General features: G+C 35.2%; 1 protein-coding gene across 6 annotated transcripts in view; it reads left to right on the top strand.

Moving 5' to 3' along the window:
- Nucleotides 1–1,562: 1,562 nt before the first annotated feature.
- The window catches only part of LOC145668056 (uncharacterized), a 47,948-nt gene continuing 38,608 nt past the window's right edge, over nucleotides 1,563–10,902 (top strand). Inside the window, exon 1 of one of the 6 annotated variants that reach the window (XM_081735548.1) lies at nucleotides 1,563–1,656. The gene's annotated coding sequence lies outside the window, so the exon portion shown is untranslated. The other 5 variants (XM_081735552.1, XM_081735549.1, XM_081735551.1 and 2 more) reach the window with 5 other exon arrangements.

Below are 10,902 nucleotides of genomic sequence, written 5' to 3'. Positions count from 1 at the left end.
CGTAGACACATTCCCTTCTTTTTTCTATTCTTTGTTCTTTTTTTAGTTAACACTTCACACTTGTCTTTCGTCCCTCTTTCACTGTCTGAACTTTTTTCCCGATTTTGACTTTTTTCTGACGTTGACCTTTTTCCCGATTGTGTCCTTTCTTTCCAATTGTGTTCAGTATTTTTTCCAATTTTCTTTCTGAATCATAATTCTTTCGTGTGAGGTACACAATGGACCATTTTGCACTCGTAGCACACATGTCTAATGAGCTGGTGCACCGGCGTATAGTCATTACAAAACTCTCTTTTCGATTGCAGACAGAACATTTGGAACAACGCAGTGATGCCAATTGAAGGGAAATTTCCCTAGGCGCAGGGAAATTTTGAATAAATTTTAGAGAAAAGGGAAATTGCTTGTAATATCTCAATATTGCAGGGAAATTTGAACCTCTCTTCAATCATTTATAGATTGAATGCATTTACGTATCTAATTAATCTCATTAAAATTCAGTATAAATTCAACATCCTATTTGTTCCAAACACAATCCGTTGCACATATTTCACATAAATTCTCACAAGTTATCTTGCTTTGCATTCGTTAATATTTATCAACATTACACATCGATCAACATATTCAGTTAAATTCGAAACATTAGAACAATACTTATTTAAAATCTTTTATCAAAATTAATCTTCCCATTGTTGAATTAAATGCAATGCAATAAGATTAAATATTTCTCAATTAAATTATCACTCCAACTATTATAACAGTTTGGTTTTCCCAATTAGAAGATTTTTTCCCAACCAAAAAATTGATTCTGAAGAGGATTAATCAATGTAAGAGAAGAAAATCTGCGTGTCGTGAATGTAAATATGTATATATGGGCGAATACTGGGTCATTAGTGTATGTGTGTTTGTGTAAGTTTACAGATTTTCTGGTGACTGTGTGCACAGAATTATAAATTCTTAAAAATTCCGCATCCCTAAACTTTGTATTGTGCTTACGAACATTCCTCGTGTACAGCCAAAGACAGTAGCAGCTAGAGTTTTCTTTTAACTGTTCGTATTCGTTTCAGTAAATATGGGAGTTCTGTTCTTAAGTAAGTACATACCAAATATATACTTAATAATTTCGTTGTACCTTAGGTTACATTAATATTAAAATCTATCATGATATCTATAATAAAAATTAGTTACGTAATATTTATTTTATATTTTTTATGATTTATTTAGGTTGTCCGTCCTGAGCGAGGTATTTATAGGGTTTTTCCTCAATCACACCAGGCAAATTCAGAGATTGCACCTTTAACATAGGTCCTGGCCTACACCTTTCCATATCCTTTCCCCTCCTCTATAGTGACGCCTTAGATACCTAAACAACAAATCAAGTTCAAATTCTGCGTAAGCTCAAAGGAAGGCTGCCAGGTATCTGCTTGTATGTGATTATAAGATTGCGGTGAGGGGTGGAAGCGAAAACGATTAAATATACGTGTACTAAATACAGTAATTGAACGTTTTGGATGAAGGGAAATTTTGTCCGGAAAAGGGAAATTCTGAAGCTTGTGAAGGGAAAACGGCTCTGAAGGAATTGGCATCACTGGAACAACGTACGTTCGCTACGCTAACCTTCGCCACATTTTCAAATTGTCAGTAACACGAATTGTTTCTGTAAGTTTTGGTTCCGGTACAGTTCTAAAAATGTATGGAAAAAATTGGGGAAGTCTTCAATTTGCCCATTTTATGTCAAGAACAGAACCCAACGAACCCTTACGGGCCTTCTAACCCTTTCCTACTCCTACTACTATTTATACTATAGATCCGTATAGTAAAACTGCACGTAGGTTTCAATTAGTAGACTTAGCCTCGTTTACTTACCTTATTGTAGTTTGACGCAGTGTAGCTTACCGAAAGGTAAAGATATTCAGGTCAAGTTTAGGCGCCAAGGTTCTAGATTACTGGTCCCCTTTCCCATTGAGGTGTAACGACAGAAAACAGTAGCCCCGCGAAGTTCGAACCCGACTTCACTTGCTAACGCACGCTCGGCAATATTGTATGAATAAAGAATACATAAACTTTAGTACAGAAAGAAACCAAACCAAGTACTAATCTACATTGGGGACTAGTAATTTAGAACCTTCCCAGTTTAGGCACACCACTCGAAATAATTGTTGAAAAACTACCATTCTTTCACTTCTTTCTTTCGTATGCTCGTTCAAAATATTTGCGCCGGGCTACGCAATGCCCCCCTTAACACATGGAATTTAATTTGACACCGGCAGTAATCGTCGAAGAAGTATATATATATATATATATATATATATATATATATATATATATATTCACGATACACCGTCCAGACATTTGACATAAATATTGTAGGAGTTAAGTACCGTATCGCCGAACCAATTTTAGGAAATTAAACGTGTCAATTAGAAAATTGATATAAGTTTCTGAGGAGGAATAAGTGAAAGTGAGATAAGTGAAATGCTAAAATGATGTAAGCGGCACTGTATATGGAGGGGGAAGGACTATTTCGCGGAGAGGTGTATTTCTTATGATATAGTAGCGCGAAAGGCATGGGGAAGAACTAAGAGCATTTCGAGGGCTATTTAGCGGAATATTTATTTAAGGCAAGGAAAACTCAGGAAACTTGTACATGATTTTCTTCTTGAAATTGGAAAAGTTTACAAGCCTCAGTTTTGAAGGTGAGACCCTTCTAACTGGACGGAAATGTATTTCTGCACAGTGTACAGAAACTGTATTGAATGTTAACAAGTGAAGCGTTGCAAGTATGAAACTATGACAAGTGCATTTGAAATTTTTGTGTACGCGAAACAATAGATGTCACTACCCACCGTCGCCAACGCGCCTGATCCCTTCTGATGCATCTCCTAGCTCCGCTTGCCCCCTTCCTACTGCGCTCCTGCCCTGACAATCGGGTAGCATTTGTGATTTTTAGTTACAACCTAGCACAGGTTCGTTTGTGTTTTTGCACTGTAGTTGTTATGCCTCTAACGTAAAATAACGTCATCTTGCGTAACTTAATGTAATCCAACAAAATATAACAGAATGCGAAGCATTTTATTGCTTTTTTTCAGTTTTCAAAGTTGTCCGTCGATACGGCACTAATGCCCTTTATTTACAAGCATTTACGTTATTTCGTATCTTATGAGCATCTCTAAAGATTCATCTCACTTCATCATCTGTTTCTTTTGAAAACGCCGTCTATAATTGCCGGAGCTGTATCGGCGGACCAATTTTAGGAAATTTACCGGTCAGTTGGAGAGTTTATTTAAGTTTGTGAGGAGGAATCAGTGAATGTGAGATAAATGAAGTACTAAAAATGAAGAAAGTTGTTGTTTTTTATGTAAGCGGCACTGTATGTGGAGGCGGAAGGACTACTTCACGTAGAGGTACATTTCTTATGATACCGTATAGTAGCACGAAAACATTGGCGTTGGGGAAGAAGTATGCCAATTGTAGTGCAAAAGACTCAAAACTATGGTGACCAGATTACTGAGTGGAAAAAAGATGATGTTTGTCGAAAATAATGCGAACCGAAGTAATATTTATCTATAATAATGACCGTATAGTAAAAATAGCTTTATTGTGAGCTTAGGCGTTGCCTTTGATTGTTTCAAGTTGATGAGGTGGTTGTAAAACTAATAAGAAATATCACGTATTATCATATAGAATTTATAGACAGACATTTAGAGCTTTAAGTCATATTTATAAATGTTATATTCCTTTCTTAAACCTGGGATTATGGACAAAAAGATTGTTTAAACGGTAAGAGTGCGTACAAAACTTTATTTAAGCAGAAAGTATGGTATACTACATCACTGTAATAAACTTAAAACGCTACACTGGTTTACCAATATATTTTCTCGTACAAATTACTCATGTTAAATTAGATTTGCTTTATTTTTCAGCTGTTTCACATCTCTTTGCTGTTCCCCTCTTCACTAACATTTGTTTATTTTTCAAAAGAAAGTCATAAAATTCACAACATGAATATTCCTTAAAAGTATACTGCACATATGCAATACTTTGAACATAATATTAAATGCACAAACACTGTTAATTCAAAGATGTACAGCCTACACTGTTTACTTCTGACAAACACAGTGTTGCCAGGTAAAAGGAAAGAAAAATAAAAACGCTCTTACATTTTACCTGTATTACTAAATACAGTAGATCAGCTTGGGCTTTCATGTCAATAGTCACAATGAATTTCTTAAACTTACTTTTATAAGAAAAGATTGTAATTTTGGTCAGGGTTGGGCCCACCTGAAAAAAACCCACCTGGGTTTTTGAATTTCTGGCAGTATATTATTGGTACAACTAAGGTGATCACATTGAAAGTTATTTTTATCAGATTTTGAACTCTCTTTGGGCGAATTGTATGCATTCTTGTAAAGGTAGTCAACAACATTCAACATAAGACCTTAGAGATGCAAAAAAGCCGGCTTTTTTGAATCGGTGGTTTTTTTCACATAGAAAGCCGGCTTTTTTTTGGGAAAAAAACGAGAATTTTGGAAATTTTGGCTTTTTTCATTTTCATGATTTTTCTATCTAAATAGCTTTCTTATAGTATATTCTTTAGTTAGATACGAATTCCATGACCTAAATGCCATATTTCGCTCTGAAATTCACCATCAAGATGGATGGAGCACATGTTTTACGAATTAAAGCTAACATGAAGAATGTAGTATTTGAGGGCAATTTTATAGGCTATTTAATGATATGTTGAATTCCTCTTGTTAAAAATTCAGAAAACTTGAGGACTGGGTAAACCGTCCCCATGCTGTAGGCGTCGCAGGACCACCGATGGGCAACTAGAGATATCTCGCCAAAAATTGGCGGCCCCGCAGCGACGATGCGCGGTGGCCCCACTTCCGCTTTGAAAATTATACCACCAGCGGCAGAGACGCGACGAAACGCCAATGAAGAACAAAATTACTCTCCCGAAATATGTTAAATCGCCTATATTCGTAATTTTTTACATTAAGGAAAGTCTATAAAACACTTTTAAGAAAAGTAAAAATACGTGCCCCAGGATAGGCGCGAACCACCAACTTTTGAATTACTAGGCGCGTGCTCTTCCAACTTGGCCATGAAGACGATGGTGAAAACATTGCTTGTAGGGGCATAAATCGTTGAGGTATTTCTAATTTAGCTAATCAGAGTTCTCCTGTAACCGTGTTTATTCGACGATAACCGTTTGAGATTAGATAAAATCCGTTCGCCATGTAATTTTGTAACAAAATGATGCGCGTCTATTTACTTTATTTTAATGGTTCTCCCATATTCACTTTCAAATGATCGGCTACAGTTGTCATCAAAATTCATACAATTATACGCACTCATCTCAAGATTTTCACATCATGATGTAGAGGCAGGGGTTATTCTTGACCCCTGTAGGTCACTTTAGAAACAATTCGTCAGGAAAAAATAATATATAACAATAACCGCATGCACATGACTGGCGATAGTTCGTGTTGATCCCTTCGCGATTCTACGCGACGAATCGAAGAAGCGCGGACCAAAATGAAGTCCTCGCTGCTACGCGGTGGTAACTTCAGTACTCCGACTCTAGATATCTCTTTCGACTCGACGAAATCCTGCCGCCAGTGGCACACTAGCGGCAGTCCTTCTACGCGTCGCTATAGCGACGATCGACATTTACCGGCAAGTGGGCCACTAGGTGTTGGCGACGTTTACGGCATGGGATGATGGTTATATAAAACTGAAGAATTTCAAGAATATACAGAACCAAAAGCTCTAGATGTGCAGCCTTTAAGTGTATCATATAAATCTAAGTATTTCTCTTATGTTTTATTTTAATTTTATTTTGTTTCAAAAAGAGGGTATGGAATATTTTGATGTAAAAATACTACATACAATTTTGCTAGTTATTTGTGTATTTTTTAAAGAAGTGTTTACTTTTAGGGGTGGCTGGTTTACACCATTTTTTTTTTTTAACTGGTTTAAACCCCCCCAAAAAATAAAAAGAACGAAAAATGCGAATCTTGTGAACTTCATGGAGACGTTTCCACATATCAAACCATCTGCATTAGTTTTATTTCCTTTTCACCTTTTAATCAAGGTATCCCATGTTCAATTCTCGGTCGAACCACAACCTTTCATCCAAGTAGCGGTTCGGATGTCACTTTAAGCGAAAGTCTTCTCCTTGATAACATCAGTATTACGTAAGGATGTTCAGTCTAAACATATGAAACGAAACCAAATTATATATTTCTGCATGCCTGAATGCCTGTTGCTTTATAAAGAAGCTAAGGTTGCTTAAATATATTGTTACAAATTGGCAAAATTTATCGATTGCCTACGTAGCTTCCAACATTAGCTTGGATTGGACTTTCAATGTAATCTACATACTAAATTTGTAATTTAATACCTCAGTTTTTGCGTATTGATTATGATACGTTGACCTTTAAATTTTACATGCAAAGCAATAACAGGATTTCCCCATTATTGTTTTACATTTAAAGTAATGATGGGATTTTCCCGATGGCTAGGGCGGGAGTTTCTCAATTTAAGAAATTTACTGACTGGACTTCTTTAAGCTTATGGGACCTCTTCCAGCATAATCCCTCTGTTGCATAATAACACCAAGGCGAAACAAACTTATTTCTGTGAATATGTAATATAAATACATAAAGCAAAATATCTAAATCAAAAAACCTGGTTTAAACTTCCCCCAAAAAACGGGTTTTTGGCTTTTTCAAAAACAACCATGGTTCTTGCCAACCCTGCTTACTTTTGTATATAGGAGGTTAAAGAATTCTTATTATATACATTTGTTAATCCTTTGGAATTCATAATGTAAATATGTTGAAGTAAAATTGTTTGAAATGTCTTTTCGAAATTCATGGTTTATTTTCGAGGTTTTATATTACTATCAGCATCAACCACTAATTAAATGACTTTTTGTGTTATAGAGAAGCGAAACAAACTCTGCTTTATAAATTTAAAGCAGAATTTTGAAAAAAGCCCAAAATTTCCCAAGCAAAAAAGCGAAGCAGAAAAAACCGAGATTTTTTTTTTTCAAAAAAGCCGGGTTTTTTTCCGCGCCCTTGCATCTCTAGTTCTGAATGCACTGAATGAGTGAATTAAAAAAAAAAAAAAAAAAACAACAATTTGAGATAATTAAAGAACCAATTAATGTGTGGAATATACTTATAGCCTATTTAAAGTGAAATAAACAATTCTGTATTTTAGAAAATACTTTCCGTGTATAGTGTCTACCTGACTCGTCGCCGCCGAGGGACGTTATCCCTAAATATGTAAATACATTAGTATTATTTCTTACCTTTCACGGCAACAAAAGTATTCAGTAAAATTTGGTTTTCCAACAACAGTTCAGTTCAGTCATTTGTTGCTACCCTTCAAATAAGCATTCTATAGAATCAACACCAGCAATAGCGTAGAAATTCTTGTCAAAATTAAGAAGCTTAATGCTGGGAGCTCCCAAGACTACGTAACGCTTGCTATTTTAAGTGCTGAATTCAAACTTCAGTATTAATGGAAGTTTCGATGCACAGTAAAGCAAGCTGTATTTTCAAGGAAAACCCGTCGTGAAAGAAGTGTTCGGGATATTCCCGCAACTGAACCCACAAGGCATCGGAAGTGAATACTTCGACAATAAAACTATTTATTTTATGCTGGAAGATATTTAATTTCATTTATGACATTTTGAAACATTTACTTTAATGAAATATAAATTATAGGCCTATCTTTGTTAATTGTTTTAAATTAATTTTCAGGAAAGAACCGTCTTGAAACAAGTGCTCGAGAAATTCCCATAATTAAGCACAAAGCATCGAAAGTGAACTTCAATAATAAAACCATTTATTTTACGTTGAAAAGTATTTATTGCATATAAAACATTTTGATGAATTATGTCTTAAATTAATATAGCTATTTGGTATTCATATTTGGCGAACGTCACAGGCTCCTGGGATGACTCGATCTACATTTGTTCGTTAGTGTGCCTGTACCACACAGTGTTCAACTTTTGGTCTTTTAAATTTCAGGATACAGGCAGGAAACACTCTAAATTTTCTGTATAGATTTTTTCGGCATACCAGCGTAAAATTACAAAATGGCGCCGTTTTTTTCAAAATAGCGGATATCCTCGCTACAAGGGGCAGTTTTCGGTCTTTCAAGTTAGAATTTTCAAAGTAGAAGCACGAGAGATTAAATTAGCTGTATATATTTTGGCGGCATAAAATTTTAAAATGGCGGCCATTATTCAAAATAGCAGGTATCCATGCTACAGGGTGCAATTTTCGGGTTTTTTAAGTTGAAAATTTGAGGGTAGAAACACAAGACATTCTAAATTTGCTGTATAGATTTTTTCGGCTATCCAATATAAAATTTCAAAATGGCGGCAATTTTTTCAAAGCAGCAGTGATTAGAAAATTGTTGTAAGTTGTGACAATGACAATCTTGAAATAGAAATTATATTTTAACATTTTTTCCCCAAAGACATTAAAATATTTCGAAAAAAAACAATTAAACTCGAAAAAACTCACTTAAACCTTAAAATACCCGAAAAACTCACCAGGTGGGTTGTTTTTTTTTTCAGAAATACCCGTTTTTTTTCAAATCCTGATGTTGCTGCTATTGTCAAAAATCAGGTGAAAATAAATTTATCTCACATGTTAATTTGTATGAATATGATTCATAAGGGAACCCGAAAAAAAAAGAACAGTTGACTATTTTCTGCAAAATCCCCCCTGACGCCTTCTTAGAGTCTGAAAAAGAGAACATGTCCGGGTAAAACAGGACGTCTGGTAACCCTACTCAAAACCAACCTATGTTAGGTGGCCACTGAAAAGCACGAATGCACTCTAACCGAGATAGAGGGGCGGGTGAAGCTGATGAGCGCGCCCGTAGGTGCGTCAAGTTATGCTGGGTGCTCGTAAACGAAAGTAGTGAGAACACAGGGGAATTTTTATGGTGGTATAAGTTGCTAAGGCACTTGTTATTTTTTGACGCTAGTAATACTATGGGTTAATCCATATCAAATCAAGCCAATTTCATTTTAAAAGGTTGCTGACAAAATTTTTCTTTCTTTCTTTTTTTTTTTTTATTTTACCTATGTTAGTACTACATTCAAGGAATTGGAAACAGACATCGATTTTTTTTTTTTTGGCCATTTTGTTAATAGGCTTGTCAGCATTTTAGCAGAAGGGGTCCAGAATCAGGTAAAAAAGTACAATATTTACAGAAGAAATGAGTTGAAGTAAGGTGAGCATAACTGATTTGTGTTTCTTTAGGAGTGTAATAAGAGTATATTTTGTATCTACTTACTGGAAGACGACAAAGAAATATGAATACAACGATTCAAGTAGTTAGTCGTTCTCAAATATGGCGGGATCGTGTATTGGATGTGACATACATCGGAAGCGCACATAAGGGATTATAAGTACAATGATGTAAGTAGTTAACATTAACTTGACGTAATCTAACCTAGTCCAGTCCAACTCAGCATAACTTAACCTAAACTAGCCTAATATGAACATAAATCAGCGAAAGTGTAACATTTTTTAAACTAACGTAATCTAAAGTAATGTGAGCAGAAATCACGGAAATTATAGGTGCCTTCGATTTCAATTCAGGTAGAACATGTACCATCACCATCTCAGATATAATTGAAACTTAGCAAATAGACATGTTGTAAGATACCCATATTTTTTTGTTTTGTCGAAAGAAAATTTTCCAGCCAAGTAATGGCCCTTCAAAGACGCGGAGTACAATTTATGAATTGTAGAAGACATGGAAAATGGTCAACTTCGGAGCCCTACCATTCGGCTATGGAGACGGATAGAGTTATAATTCTTTTTGTGGTATATTTTATTATAGTTTGTTTTGCGCATGCGCATCTTTTTGTACATAAATTAACAAGTGAACGTCAGTTTATCTGAAAAGTCGAAGTTTGCGAATTTTTTTCGAGCATTTCCGGTTCGAATTTTAAAATTCTGTCTTCACGGTTGGTAAGACCTAGTTACCCGCTTTCCGAAAAATATTTTGTATCGCTTCTGTGTGCAACTGTTTTGTCGCAAAAAATTCGTCAAATTGTCAAATTTTGAAAAATCGACATTTTTTCGAAAACACCATTTTTTTAAATTCTGAAATTTTGTCAGATGGTTCAACTTTACAGGAATAATAAATACGCCAAATATCATTCTCGACCAATGCTTCATGAATTAACTACAGCCTTTTGAAATTAACGAAGTTTTGTTAACTTTGATGTCATAATTGTCACCACTGGAAAGAATAAAATGCAACAATTTGATGGCGTTTGTAATTCACATTCATTACATGAAGAATAAAAGTTTTTCCTGACTGCATTTTATTATTTTGATCAAAAAGACTCCCTAAAATAGTAAGATAAACCTCCCCCTCTACTCCTCCGTTTCTTAAACTGAAGTAATCTGAGGTGGAAATTACGATTACGAAACACAGTAAATTTTAAGTTTACTTGAAATGGTCATCCAATAAATTCTGATTATCTATAAAAAGCCTGAACCTCAGTGATGATTTGGAATGCTCCAGACGAAGTCCCAACAAATGTGATATCATTACAGTGATCGAAAATGGACAAAACGTTAAAAGTCGAAACGTTTTCTTACGCGTTCCATCAAAGAAATTTACGGTCTTTTAAACAGAACAATCCCAGCATAATAATGGGTCACTCGAAATTTTATTGTATTCAACCAAAGTGGGTCAGTCCGCAACCTGCGAGGGAAGTAAGAGCGAGCGAGAGAGAGAGAGAGAGAGAGAGTATATATATATGTATGTACTGTCCAAATTTTAAGTTAGCTGCTACTGTATTGCAACAAATCAAAGGTGCAGCCTGTATTGAAGCTGTCATGAGTGACCTAT

This window comes from Thermobia domestica, chromosome 13 (assembly GCF_964235325.1).
Source record: "Thermobia domestica chromosome 13, izTheDome1.hap1.1, whole genome shotgun sequence".
Taxonomy (NCBI): domain Eukaryota; kingdom Metazoa; phylum Arthropoda; class Insecta; order Zygentoma; family Lepismatidae; genus Thermobia; species Thermobia domestica.
The sequence above is the reverse complement of the archived record's forward strand: the minus strand, read 5'-3'. Positions and strand labels throughout refer to the sequence as shown.